Source organism: Sturnus vulgaris, chromosome 2 (genome assembly GCF_052056855.1).
Source record: "Sturnus vulgaris isolate bStuVul1 chromosome 2, bStuVul1.hap1, whole genome shotgun sequence".
Classification (NCBI taxonomy): Eukaryota; Metazoa; Chordata; class Aves; order Passeriformes; family Sturnidae; genus Sturnus; species Sturnus vulgaris.
Window position 1 is genome coordinate 48,216,338 of NC_142244.1, and position 15,101 is coordinate 48,231,438.

At 41.8% G+C, this 15,101-nt stretch overlaps 1 protein-coding gene across 1 annotated transcript in view; it reads right to left on the reverse strand.

The window, feature by feature from the left end:
- Positions 1 to 15,101, reverse strand: part of LATS2 (large tumor suppressor kinase 2) — a 46,599-nt gene that overhangs the window by 10,775 nt on the left and 20,723 nt on the right. The window lies entirely within an intron of this gene.

Here is a 15,101-nt window from a genome sequence, read left to right on the forward strand (position 1 = left end):
CCTGAAAACTAAAACTGGGACAAATATGAATGCTCCAGCTAAACTTCAAACACAACCATGGTTAGCAACCCCTGCTCTACAGCTCCCTGCAGTTTGTTTATACTTTTACTTATAGCTCAAGTATATTAAACACCTTTCAATGACTCTAGCATCGCATGGCTGCAAAACAAAATTCACAAATCCTCATGAGGATGCATGGTCTTCTCTGAAATGATGGAGAAACTGAAATCCAGAGCTTTAACACTGAATTTAACTCACAGAATTTCACCCATCAAAAAGTTGGATACCTACTCAAAAGTAGTTGCTGAGGACCTCTCTATAATCACCTCTAAAAGGCAATTCATAAAACAGATACAAGAGGAGATAAACCTGAGTGATGCATGATTAGAGAACTATCTTGAACTGAACTCCCAGCTCTTATATGGCTGAAGCTGAATGAAATGGATGCCACCACCAAGGATTTGCCTGCAATTGTCAGCATCCTATTCTCTTGCCGCTTTACTGTTATTTTTAGGGGAATTCTGTCATCGCAACCTGCCCACCGGGTGGTGAATCACATGGAGGTTGTGCCTCCCTGGCCTGGCTGCCCGGTTGCAGATGTGGCAGCTGGGTTGGCACTGGTGCATGGCTCTCCCACGGGTCAGCTCTGGGCACTGGCTGGCAGTCGAGAACTCCAGCTGGAGCAAAGGGCAGCTTTGTTTCACTGTACACTTCAAATACCCACTAATTGTTTACTTAGCAAGGGTGGCCCATCTCAGATGACACCAATTCACACTTAGCACAGAGCCACATGCTGGCACTTGGCATCTTGCTTTGCTTAGCTCAGACCCCTCCTACTCCCCCCAAAATGGCAGCAGTTTCTTCATTAGTCAGAAGTTCTGCCTGTAGAACAGCTATAGTAAGCTGAATATTTTTTATGCAATTTATGACTCATAATTTATACAAAGGCAGTAGATGGTTTCGTATTTCCTATAGCTGAAATACTTCACTGGCATCAACACATTACTAAGGGCAATTTTAAATCAACAGAAAAATATTAAGTATGAAGGAAAGAATTTCCCACAATGTTTTTTCCTCTTTCTTTTTTTTCTTCTTGTGGATACATTACTAAAGTATTAGCAGATTCACATCTAATACTCACCATTCTCATTATCTAGGGACTCTGAGCTTTACAGCCCTCTTCTACACAGCTGCTAACATACTCTGTCCCATTTACAGCAGCTGGATCTAGCCTTAGGTCACAAGTCTTAATTTCCTAAATTAAGTGTTCTCTATAAGCACTTTTGGATGTGGGCTGGTTTGGATGTTGGGTAACAATTGTATTAATGATTAATAAAACAACCTACGTTGTCCATTTCTCCCTCTCTGATCCGTGCTGGCTGTATACAATGCAAAGGAGTTAAAATAGGAGAAATTTTTATCACCAGCATAGGGATATCACCTCTGAAAGCATACTGTAACTTTCTCCTCTTTTGCCATTGCCTGTGTCTGAAAAGCAGAGTAAAAACGACTCTGGCCTTCCTGAAGCTGCATGTTCTACCTTCAGCACAGTTTAGGAGATTCATATTTAAGCTTCAGTGCGAATAATGTGAGGGAACAGGAATAATACATTCCACTGTGCACAACTGGATAACCTAAGAGGCCAGCAAGAGCTTGGGACCAGCAGGTGTGTCAGTGGCAATCTCACCCTTGGAAGCCCCCAGTGCAACAGCAGCCCCGTGCTCCAGCTCTTCACTTCTCATCCTTCATTAGGTCAGCTCCCACCCTCCAAAGGGTTTCGTCATAACACACCCTGTTTGCTCAGCATTTACATTACTGCTGGAAAAAATGAAGTAAGTTTTTTGTGGTTCAAATGAACACCTGTGATTCTCCTGTACACCATCCCACAGGTCAGGCCCTTTACCCTGTGACTCTCAAGAGACATCAATATCCTCAGTTTCTGATACTAATGCACAAAACCCTCACATCATCTCCAAGGAAATGGACAGCAACCAAAAGAAAAAACAATCCAAAAATCCACATTCAAAAGGAAAAGGGTTTTCCTCAGAGGCAGAACATGTGTAATCACAATTCTCCACCCAGGAGATGAATCCCTCTCGAAGTATGTGATACTCAAGGAGAGTGGAGGGCAACAAGAAGCTCCAGCACTGTTGGTGGCCTTTGTCCTCTGCATCGTTTTTCCCATTGCCACTGTCCATGCCCACAGCTCTCCTCTCTGGCAGTCACCTGAAAAGAGCTTCATTACTTCCAGCACCTTCTCCTTAGGGACAGAAGACATGCTGATGTGTGGCTAAGGATCACAGAGAGTGGGCTCTGCCTGAGGTGGCTGCTGGCTCCTGAGGCAAGGTGTCCTTCTCCTTCCTATGTGCAACACAGGGATGAGCTCCGCCGAGCGAGGGAACTTGGCTGGCATGAGGCAGCAAAGGGCTGGCCTCCAGGAGCCTGCTGAAGGGGAAGTTGGCTCCCTGCTGGCAGCTGGGACTGGGGCCTGGGCTGCATTTGCCAGAAATCAATGTAAGGACTGTTCTGAAGTTCAGGAAGAAGGGCAGAAGAGGGATTAAACAATTACATTCGTTGGAGAGCAGAGGCTTAAGTGAGATGGAGGGTGTTTGTGAGAAGCAGCAGAATGGCTCAAAAAGGAGGGAAATCAAGACCAAAATCTTGCAAATCAATACACAGACAGTGGAAAGGCTGAGGAAATGAGGACAGACGCTGGGAGAGGATTAAAGCGCCCAGCTACAGTGACACGGACGGAGCTGTCTTGATTTTATACCACTCAAAGGTAAGTACACTTTAGAAAAAGAAGGGAAAAAAAGGAACCAGAAATGAGCCAGCGGAAAAAAAGCCACTTGAAGCTGCAGCCAACACGAAAACACTCAAGTAGGCACAGGATCAAATCCAGCTTCCACTGAGGTTAACAAAGATTTCCATTAACTGCAAGGTACACTGCATCAAGCCCTCTGCTTTGGATTGTTTCCTTTCCACAAGGCCAAGCGCTGTCAGCCGCAGGATGGGTTGACAAACTCGGCTGCAGCAGCTGCCAGGCCCACGGAGAAACACCAGCCACTGGCAGCGTGCACAGAAACCACCCGAGAACAGAACGCTCCCAGCCCCAGCTCATTCTCTGTATCCCTTCGGAGCATTCAAACATCTCTCTGTGCAGGGCTTTTATGCACCTTTTTGCTTCCAGACATCACTAAGTATTGATGAAAAAAATAAATCAGAAAAGGTAAGGTGAAGAGCTACAGGGGGAAAAATGTGCTTTTACAATTAACTCTAACAACGCTGTAATTAATGTAACAGCTACAATATTAAAATAAGGTTTCAGTAGTCAGCAATGGTTCTGGACAGATTTAATGGAAAACCAAAGTCAGGCCATGAACCACAAAACAGCCTGAGGAAACTGCAGGATCCCAAATTTGTTGACTCAAATAAAAAAAATGGGGAGGGTGGAGTTTCCCAGCTAATTCTTACAGTGGGCTACTTAAACCCCAGTGCTGCATGGTCCACATGCTCTCTGTTATTTCCCCAGTCTTGCACTGGTAGATGGCAGCTTTCCAACGGATTTCAAGATTTTGCTAGAAGGAAGGCCACCTTTGAGCTCAGATGCTCAATAGGAAAAACCCTTGTTTGATGGTAAACAGATATTTGGATGTGTGCATATAAAGACTTCATCTCACTCTGTGCTCTGCAGGCAGTGTGAAAGGCTTTCCCCATTTTACCCTCCTGCCTGGCTGCACTCCACCAGCATTGGCAAAGGTTTGCGTTCTTGCTGTACTACAGGGTTGTCCAGCAACATTTTTCATTCAGAAAGCTCCTCGTTGCCAAGATGTATTTATCATCCAAGTGAAGATTGCACAAGAGGTTACAATAAGTAAGACTTTTTCCCAAGAACATTGTGTCTGAAGGAGACAATAGGTCCTCCAAAATTTGGCAAGGGTAATTACTTGCTAACAACAACAAAAATCAATTACTGCTTTCCATTCACTAAGAAGGATGGGTGACAGATGCAGGAAACAGATACAGGTTCCCTGCAGAAGGGAAAAAAATAAAGTTTATGCCAAAAGAGATGAGCCAGCATTGATTACAAGCCTTTCTGCAATAGCCCCCCATTGTAGGATTTTTCATTCATGATTTTAAACGTGCAAAACCCAAGCAGTGCAGGAAACAATGTGTACAATGTACTCTATCAAAACTGCTGCAGCCCCACAGAGCAGAGAAACCTATCTTGCAATATTCACTCTCTGTAATTATTCTCTAGTTGGACACTTCATCCAATTCTGTACTCTACTTTTGTTTTGCCTGTTTTCAGGTTGCTAACAACAGGGGATAAATTTTGCACATGAATTCCCATGCCTACCATAACCTTGATTAAAATATTCTAGCTACATAATTAAGATATTATCCTGAGAATCATTAGTGCTTTTCAGTTTTAGTGCATCAAAAAAGCAGGAGGAAATTAGCAGAGGCAGAAACCTACTGAGTGCTGCAGCATCACTTTGTCCACTCTGAAACCATGCGACCCATGTTCAGAAATTAATGGACATCTACCCCATGATTAGTTAAGCCCCCACTGCTCCTGTTGCAAACTCCTCCAAAGCTATCCTGCTTAGGCAGGGTCAGCTTACTGCCTCTGATCTTAGTTTTGATTGTCTTTTCACAGTTCTGCTGTTATGCAGAACTATGCAGTGAGCCCCCTTCATCCTAAGGGATTCTCACAGCTTGGCCTCCAGGGCTGAATTTGTTTTCTTTTGTTAAATGGGAATTTTGTTCCTTTTATAGTAGCCCATCTATGTATCAAGAAAGATCAGACTGGGACATGATTTTGATAAGAGCTGCACACACCATTCTTGATGACTTGCCAACAGTGGTGGTAAAGTCATCCTTGTGATAAAGTCACTGGAGGCTTTAATCCTGGCTTTTAGTCCTTGCTTACAGCATTTCTACCTTTTGTGCTCTGGAATTATTTTTAATTCTGCTAGCACTCCAGCTCTGAAGGTCATCCATTCTTTTGGCTGGATGCTCTAGCTCTGCTTTGCACTGACTATGCATTCCCACCTCACCATTGTCAGAGTGCTTCCTTCCTCTCTTTTTTCCCCCCTCATACCAAGCTTACCAGGGGTTAAAGTATGCAGAGGAGACACACTGTAGTACATAAAACTGAGTAGACAGAAAAAGAATATAGGCACGTGACAAAATATAAAACTCACTAAATTAAATCACATCAACATATGAAAAAAATACATGACTGTAAATTAGGAATAGGGAATTGCAGGTGAGGAACAACTTTAACCAGACGGTTTTTATATACATTTTCAAGGGATATTTGCAGAACTAACAAAGGGAGTATGTGCAAAAGACAGAGGGAGGATTTTGTAAATGATACAGTGCTCTGGTAAATGCCCCATCAGAAGAAAAACAAATAAAACTAAATCTAATGTGGTAGTCATTGCTATGCCACTGCTCATTCTGTTTGCCTTCCAACACTTTCAGTCTTTATTTAGCCAGTCACCTACAGAAGATTGGTATATTTACTACTCTGTTTGTAAAGCATCCAGTACAATGGGGTCTTGTTATTGTTGTGTTTATGGCAGCAGAATAACTTACTACTAAAGTAGGGTAATTAAATCCAGGCCAAAATATGCAACTTGGAGTACCAGGCAAAAAGATTTCGGAGGTTGAAATGTCAATTCTACTGAGCCCCAGCACAGAAACCCTTGTATCATGACCACCACAAACCAACTCTGAAATAAATTACCTTAATCCTCAAGGCCACAGAATATGGTATATGCCACTGAATCACAGAATCACTACAGCTGCAAAAGACCTCCAAGATCATCAAATCCAACTTTTGACTAAACACCACCACATCAATTGGACCCAGGGATGGTGACTCAACCACCTTCCTGGGCAGTCCACTCCAGTGCTTAATCACCCTTTCTGTGAATAAATTCTTCTTGATGTCCAACTATACTCCTTCCATTGCTATATCTGCAATTGCTATGGAAAGAATCAGACAAAATAAAATAAAAGTAGATCATCTAGTTACTTTTTTCACTTACAAACCCCTTCTTTTGGCAATCAAAGTGTTTCTAATACTTTTTTAGGATTTTAAAAAACTCTGGATGGTTAAAAACCAAATAAATGAACCAGGCAAGTGATACCAGTATTTGAAATCTATCACTTTAGTTTTTGTATTTTATTTGCCCTAGAGTGAATACAAAGTTCTCCTACAAGTATCACAGAAAAGACTTTTCTACTGTTTTTTTCCCAGGTGCTTCTCCTTAAGTTGATGACTAATCAAAGCTATTTAAGTTCTTTCAAGACAAAAAAAAAGTGCTATATAGATTTAGCTGCAGGGTACTTGTAAAGAACAGCTACCATAACACCTTCACCGGCTTATAAACGATAAGGGAGAAAAAAAACAGAGTTGAGAACAGCAACTGGAAATACGACATAACTTATTGTCATATGCCTCAAAAGGTACCAGTTACATCAAAATACTTTTAAACACTATGCAACTTATACTACCTAGCAGCACAGAACTTCTTTTATGTTTCTTTCCTGGTATTTGCTCTTTTAACTAAGCCTGTATACTCCATTCCCCCACCACAGCTCATTGCAAGACACACTGTGTTCGGCCGTGGGTGTTTCACGGGGGATGCCTCCCATTTTACACTACAGTCTTTGTGTTCCATGGGTTGTTCAAATATGGCTCTTCCCTTGAAAAGGAGAGATATGAACTTCAGGCTATAAGCCAATCCACGGTCCCAAAGTTAAGACATTTGGAAATAAACCAAGCACGGCTGCTCGACATAGTTCCAAACAAATGCCTGTAAAATGAAGGAAGTATTTATAACAAGGCATCTCCAGACAAAGAGTGCATATGTAAACACTTCAAGAAGCTCTGATGAACTATTCAAGAGACGCAATCTGTTTAAAGAGAAAACACACGTGCACTGCAATGTCCATTTTCAAATCCAATCAGAACATTTCATCAGACAGCTCCTGTTGATGTCCCAGAGAGTGTGTGTATGTACTGACACACATACAGGTATTACATCATATGTGCACATCTGTGTAGGTTATTTCCTTTAAATTAATCTAATTCCAAGTGAGTCCCCTAAAAGCAATGTGTAAAAATTAAGAAGACACTTATTTGTGTCACTAGTCAAATAAAATTACCAGTCAGTAATTTAATTATATTTACATATATATTTATTGTACCATTTCTGGAAGTACATCAGGCACCCTGAAAAGGGGGAGGCCAAAGGTGGGGGGCTTTTGGAAAGGGGAAGGCTGAAAGAAGCTGGAAGCGTTCCTGCTCCAGGCAACAAAGCTGCACTCTGCACAAAGCTTAAGTGCCATGGAAGAACAAACAGGCAAGGAAAGAGAGACCACAACATTAAGAACAATAATGAAGTGAGTGAAAATAACTAAGACCCACCACGAACACCACTTTCCTACTTCTCCTCTCTTTCAAGTAGTCTGGGAAGGAAAAACAGACCTGCACTGCTCTCTTCCAGCCAGGACACAGGCCTGAGAGGAAGGGGAGGAGGGTGCAGACAGCTTTATCATGGAGGCAACTTACTAGATAGACCTGAGGAACAGTGACAAATAACCTGTTCTCTCTGTCCACACCAGCCTTGGAAAAGGCACATCTGCGTCTGAAAAGCTGACAGCACAAACCTTGTTTCCCCAGGTATTTGGTGAAGGGAGTGATACTGTAAATATCTAAGATCTGTTGTGATTTGCTGCCTATCTCAAAGGCTCTAATGTCCCTTTCTGAAGGCACCTGCTTGCTCCCCCAGCTCTTCAAAGAGCTCACACTCCTGCTTTAACAATCATACTTGGCCAACAATAATAGGCAACAGTAGTAGTTCCCGAGTACAGAAAATTCCCCTTCTGGAGAACACACTGCTTCAGATTACTCATCAGCAGAGAGCTGTGCTGTGCTGCGCTGAGCAAGCACACAGCATTCCATTTTGAACAGATGTAGCACTTGAAGACTATCTATATTCCAAAATTCATAGGGGTCAGGTTTCCATTAATGATAGAATAAAGGAGGGGGAAAAAATGTGTATTTGTGCATCCACAGTGTTCGAATTATCTCCTAACTGCACAAAATCCTTTCTACTGTGATGGCACACCAAAGCCTTCTGCACTGTGTTGAGCCCTACACAGATACAAGAGAAGAATCCTACTTTGAAAAGTATTTCTAATTTAAAACAGAACAAACAATTGTATATACAGCCATAACTGTTCCTCATTACTCTTTAAGTATGCTCATTGGAGAGCTATTTAAACTATTTAGAGTTCAGCTCTAACCAAGTGACATGGGTCTGTCAACAGACAGAAAGTTGGACAAATCGCTCCTAATCCTTCCTTAGCACTGGAGCAGGAACACTATTATGTGCTAATTCAGAAACTTTATAGTGAGGCAAATCATGTTATAAGCAGCATTTAAAAATTACTGCACTGGCAGGTTTACATTACAGAGTAGCATGGAAGAACTTTGCTTACATCACACGTGAGTGAATGCACATGCACACACGTGCAGCTGTGTACATAACCCCTTTGCAAAGATCTTTTTACTTCCCTGAAATCCTCTCACTTTGGTTATAGAAACAGAGAACTTTCCATCTGCTGGACTCAAGTCTGTAGCAGGTTCAGCCTGGGCTCCAGTTGACTTCTGTCTGGCAGCCACTGCAGTGACCTGTATTTTGTCACACAGTGCTTCAGCCACATGCTTTGCATTAACCAGTGTGGCTTAAGAGCTTCTGATCCCACAAGGCAAGGCACAGCACTATTCATCCACACCTTTAGTATTGCAAAGGTAAAATAACATTCTACAACAGCTTTTGAACCCTGAGGAAAAGGAAAAAGAGGTCACTAGTAAACAAATTCAAGCATAAGCTCATGAGTTGTCCCAAACCAAGCACCACTGTCATCTCCTGTAATGCACACTGAAACCCCCTTCCAGGTTCTTGTTCATGTTTTTTAATAACTAGGGGTGTGATTGCACTCATAGTCCCCTTTTCATACCGAGCCCAACACTGGGCAAACTCTGAGGGTTACAACTGTAACTCAAAGAACAAGAGTCATCTGCCTGGTACTCCAAAGCAAATCCTTTCTATATGGCACAGAGGTCCAAGCCAGTGGAGAGTATTTTACTAAGCCTCCGGATTTTAATTTGCGTTACTAAAGTGTTGAATGCCACACCTCCCATCTCCCTGTATTCTACTTGCTTTGTCCTAACAGTAAAGCAGCTGAGCTGAAGTAAAGAGAAGCAAACGACCCTCTCAGCAGCAGCACTGAGCAGCAGTTTTCCAAAAGCTAATAGCAGACAATATCAGCTGTTACAGCCTTTATAACTAGGAGGAAAGTAGGCACAGGGCAAGAATCTTCAAATTCTTGGTTCAAAAACCCAGTCACCATTTGGTTTGAAACTTCCCTCTGGATTGGCATGATTTACATCCAGAAAGCAACAGTGAATCCAGAAACTCAATTTAAAGACAGAATTCAGCTTGAAAAGACAAGAACAACAACACATACAGGAAGTGTTTTATTATCACTTCTTCCTAAAGCATATCGAAGTAATTAGCAGAGCAGGAAAAATGTTGTGCATGTCACCAATGCAATCAGAAAGTTTTCCCACCCAAGAAAATGGGTAGACTTCAGCCAGACTAATTCCTCCACTTTCGCCCTTGTCTGACTCAGCCTAATGGAACACACAAATTCGTCCAACAGTGTTGATATTAGTACCAATGTAAGTATTAATTTGAGGATATTAATAACACTGCAGCACTCAGCAAAGAACAAATACAAGTTCTTGGGGAAAAAAAGTCATAGCAAGCTGCCTTCAGGAGTTTATTGATTCCACTGGAATCTCACAAACTCTCAACACAGAACATAGCAAAGAGCCTTGCTCAGAAGGCATCTTCAAACCTGAGGCAGAATTGAGCCCAGCCTCTAGGGAAAGGTGCAGCACACAACAGAACAACACTATTGTTTCCAGAAAGGTGCTGCAGGACAGCTTCACTGCCAGTTGTGTGCCAGGATCCTCATATATGTAATCCAGCCATGAATAAGAAATGAACCTCCTCCTCTGCACTCTGGGAGTCCAAATAAGAGTCCCTACACTCAAGGCGTGTAACAATCTTGAAAGATAAAAACCAAAACCTCATCTATTCCTGATACAATGCATCTTAAATCACTAAATACATTAAGATGGCAATTTCCCACAAAAGCAGCACCTTGCTGTGCAAAGACCAGCTGTCATTTAAGTCTACTCCCGGAATTGGGTTCTCTCATGATCTTTCTCTCAGGTGGGATATTTTGTGGTATTACTATTTACACTCATTAGCAACCAGAGCACATTTGCTGCAAGATCAGCAGGCCATCCATGCCCTCCTCTAGACCTTCTTTGCAAATCCTGAGCTGTGAGAATGACAGCGTAACCCCTTCCTGCTAGCACAAGTATCTCCTCTTTTTTCTTTTCTTCTTTTTTTTTTTTTTTTTTTTTTTTTTGTTGGACACGGCAGTTTCTTACTCCATCAGGGTGAGTAACTCAAGCTAGCTAGAGTAGCAGTTCAGTGAAGGTTTCATGATGAGCTTATTCCTCTTCATTAGCAGCAAGTGATGTGTTTGCTAATTTTATTGCTCACGCATTAGCAAAAAATGCATTTGGCTGCCATTACATTTACAATAATGCTATTCATGTATCAAAGCATTTCTTTTCAGCGGCCACAGACACTAAGATGAGGGCTTCCCATTGCTCTTCTACTAAAAAGACACATTTATATTGAGTTATGTAGAAAACAGGATTTTCACAGATATTCACAGACTTGGCAAATTATGTCTCAGATAAATTGGATACGAGGAACTTGTAAACTGGTTATTTCGACTCAGCAAGATGAGTTATGCAGTTTGCTGTCCAGGAATAAAGCCTCAAAGCATAGAAAAGAATTGTGTCAAAGACTGGAAGAGTTTTTTTGTGCTGCCAGAGGCAGCTGTTACCCACAAAGTGACATGGTGCTGCAAATTTGCAATGCATGAGTAACTATTTATTGCATTTCTCCACATTCAACTCTACAAACTGAATTTTGCAACTATTCCTGTTAACAGTGCCTCTGTCATTTTTCCTGAGCGCTACCTACTTAAAGCATTGCAAATTTTTCTTTTACTTCATAAGATTTTAACATTTAAAGAGTGATATTCCTCTATCGGCTTTTTCTTCTAATATTATATGGTGGTTTGCTCAGTTTTAAACCATTAGAACTTTGAAGTGTTGTTTTAAAACCTCCAAGGCAAGGAAAAGTCAAGTGAAGACAGCAAAATTAAGCTGCCTATTCATATTCAAGGTCAAGTACTAACAATTTTTCAAACAAAGTTCCTGCAAATTCCTGATATGGCCTTTAGAAGTTTACAAGAGTTTGGCTCCCCTAATTTTTCTTTGGGGAGTACTTTAAAAGAACTTATAAAACCTCCAGGATATCTGGTTGGAATGCATTACCAGTGAACTGTTTTCTCCTTTGAGGATTTGTACCACAATGGGACCCCAACTGACATGGAGCAGTAATGCAGAGTCTGAAAGAAAGAATGTATCTGAGAAATACTGCTCTGCTGTGAGACAAATGAAGGCTACTTTCTCCCTCAGCCTCCCAGTACAACACAGCACACCTCACGTGACTGAAGAAACATCTGGGTTTTATCTTGAGATAGGATTCCTAATATTTTTCTGTAGAGACACACACAGAATGCAAGTGCTGTGCAAGGCAAATTGCTGTATTTGTTGTTCAGGGTAGGAAAAGGCAAAACTTTTACATGAAATACTACTTTAAAAAATTTTCTTGGCATTTTGATTTTATGTGTTAATTTTAGTGCTATCTTCCCCCCCCCTCTAAAATTCTCATTCAAAAATATAAAAGGCATTCATTCAACTTTTAACATTTTAAAATCAATGTGCCCAATCTCGTAATGCAATATGCACTGCAGCACTAGGGAACTCATTAGTCATTTTCCAGAAGTCTCCATGTAGCTCTTGACTTAGTCTCATTAACTCTATCAAATACATATATATAACTATAGCTTCAAAATTAAGAACTGCTAAACAGCACTGACTGGCATTTAATGATTTTTCAAGGCTACAAAAATATCTCTTTGTACTAAATGCTTTATATAACTCAAAGTTACCACAGCTTTCTGCAGTTGCAAGATAAAACTCTCAAATCTACCAGTGCTAGAGGCAAAAAAATGAAAAAGAGAAGGAAAAAAAACCCCTCAGCTGGATAAAATATCTTAAGGTCCGGCTTTTTACATGTAAAGCAGCCACAGCAAAATTATTCACATTCTTAGCACATAGCTGACCAGGACAAGATTCCACAGAGAGGTAAACAATTCCCCCAAGAGAGCAGCTGCATCTTCTTCAGATTGGGAGCTATGGGGGGGAGGGAGAAATGCCCACTGAGGTCCCCAAAACTGGTGAGAAGCATGAAGAAAAGCCCGCTTCTGCTCCGTGATAATGCTTCACTCCACTGCTTCTTTACTGTGCTCCATGAGAATAGAGAAGTGCAGAAATAAGTAAACAAACAAATAAATAAATGACAAATAAATTGAAGCCAGTTAGTAACACATCCTTTAGTTAGTGTCCTAGAGGAACACTGTAAGCATGAATCCAAGTCCTGTTCAACACAGAAGAGTAGGGAAAAAATATTAGATAATGTTGAACAGAACTGAAATGAACTGAAACAACTAAGTCATCCAGCTTTGCTTTTATTGTACAATTATTTTCAAAAGTATAAAGTATAAAACTGGTTCTTTCTAGGTTTTTACATTCTCTCTGAAATTGTCCTTTTTGATTTTTTTTTCTTTAACAGTATCTTTACTCAATTCACCTCAGTGTTACTTCTGATGGCTACCAGCCAAGTGGCACACTTTAATAGTCAAGACACACAGTCCTGAAGAAGCATCTTTCTCACTCCACTCCATTTACATGCAAAAGCTGTGAGATGTATTTTAGGTTGTTGTAAGAAAAGAAATCCTCTGGGAAGATTCTGCTCAATCCCCTTAACTTTAGTATTGTCTCACAAACCTGCCACGAGCCATCAATGAAATCAGGACAACAATGCAGAAAACTACTACATCACTACTTTTAGCATTCATAACTTGCTATTCACATATCTGTTCCAGCTGTGACTGTGTTGGCAGAAAACTATTTGTCCTGTCCCTGACTGCCTGTCACTTCTCCCTGAGCTGGAGGTATCACCTGCTTCCCTCTTGCCTGACCACACTTGCCACCAGAGCCAGCTGGGTTAGCACAGACCTGTGATTCAGCTCTTGAAGCATTTTGCCCCAAGACAGCGAGGGTTAACTCCAACAGCAGCTCAGCTGGGGCAGTAAGACCTCAGCAAGAGGAGGAGTAAGATAACACAGCATCGAGCAGATGGCCCTCTCTGGAGCACAGCTGGAAGGAGGAGAGCATGTGAGTGCAAGGCTGAGCTTTCTCTCGGCATTTCCTCTGATGGTGGTTGACAGCCAAGGCAGCTGCCACCACTCTCAACAACTTTGCTGCTTTCTGTGCCTTCCCCCTGTCGTACCCCTCAATTGTGCTCATGTCCCTCCCATCATCCCCAGAAAGTTATTTTTAACCTGGATCACTTCTCCAATCAGTCACTGCTCAGCTCCACAAACACTGTGCTGGCACAGCTTGCAAGAATGAACTGGGGAGAAACAAGAGGGAAGACGGGCGGCTCTGGCAGCAACAACAAAAGCTGCTCTCCTGGAGCTCCAGCCCAGGAGTCTCCTCTATTTCCTTCACACCAGCCTACAAACTTCCCAGGTGAAGGGAATAGACTTGTGATATCTCCGACCATAAGGTTTATCTTGGCTTTTTTTTGGCCTCTGTGCTGCATTAAGAAAGATTTTAATTGCCGTATTTTGTATGTTGGTATCATACTAAGTTTAACAAGCTAATACCTCCTTTACTTGTGCAGTTATCACCTAATATTTCAAGGCAAAACTAGGACATTTTTCAGAAATACATTTGATCATTTAAAAAGATATAGCCAAGGGGAAACAGTCTTACATGACAGGCTATAAATCAACATGTTAGACGAGTAATTTTAAACCACAGGAGAAGGAACAAAAAAAAATCTCACTGTATCAAGCCAATAAAAACCTTCTAATGCTCTAGAATATATTGGCCCTATTCCACAACAACTATATTTCTTAAGAAAATACAGTATTTTGAACTCTAGAGAAGTCTGAGCCTGATTAAATTGAAACAAAGGAGAAGGAGGAAAACAGAGTAGAGGACATGATTTTACTCATCCTTCCTTCACAACTGAAGTCTGAGGAGGGAGTTTGAGAAGGTTCAAACAGATACATTCTCTTGACTAAGCCACTTAGTGTTGACACATTTACTTAGTAGTTCCCAGTAATGCTGGCAGAGGATCAGTATTCCTCACCTCTCTTCTTCAAGCCTTTACTCAAACTTTTAGGAGACTCTAATTTTCCAATGCTTTCAACCTATATCATTTGATAGGAGAACTTCGAATTGTTTTTCACGCTTCATTATTACTGTTAAGTTCAATACTTGGCCCATTGTCATTTTGGTAAATGTTCACTGATGACACAAAGCTGGAAGGAGTGGCCAATACCCCAGAGAAGTCTGTGCAGCCCTTCATAAAGACCTTGACAGGTTGGGGAGATGGGCAGAGAGGAACTGCCTGGAATTCAACAAAGGCAAATGCAGAGTTCTGCACCTGGCGAGCAATAACTCCATGCACCAGCACAGGCTGGGGGTGACCTGCTGGAAAGCAGCTCTGTGGAGAAGGACCTGGGAGTCCTGGTGGACAACAAGCTGTCCATGAGCCAGCAGAGTCCTCCTGGCCAAGAAGGCCAGTGGGATCCTGGGATGCATTAGGAAGAGCAGTGCCAGCAGGTCGAAGGAGGACATCCTGCTCCTCTACTCTGCCATGGTGAGGCACATCTGGAGTGTTGTGTCCAGTTCTGGGTTCCTCAGTACATGGACAAAGACACAGAGCTCCTGGAGGGGGTCCAGCAGAGGGTTAGGAAGATGATTAAGGTGCCAGAGCATC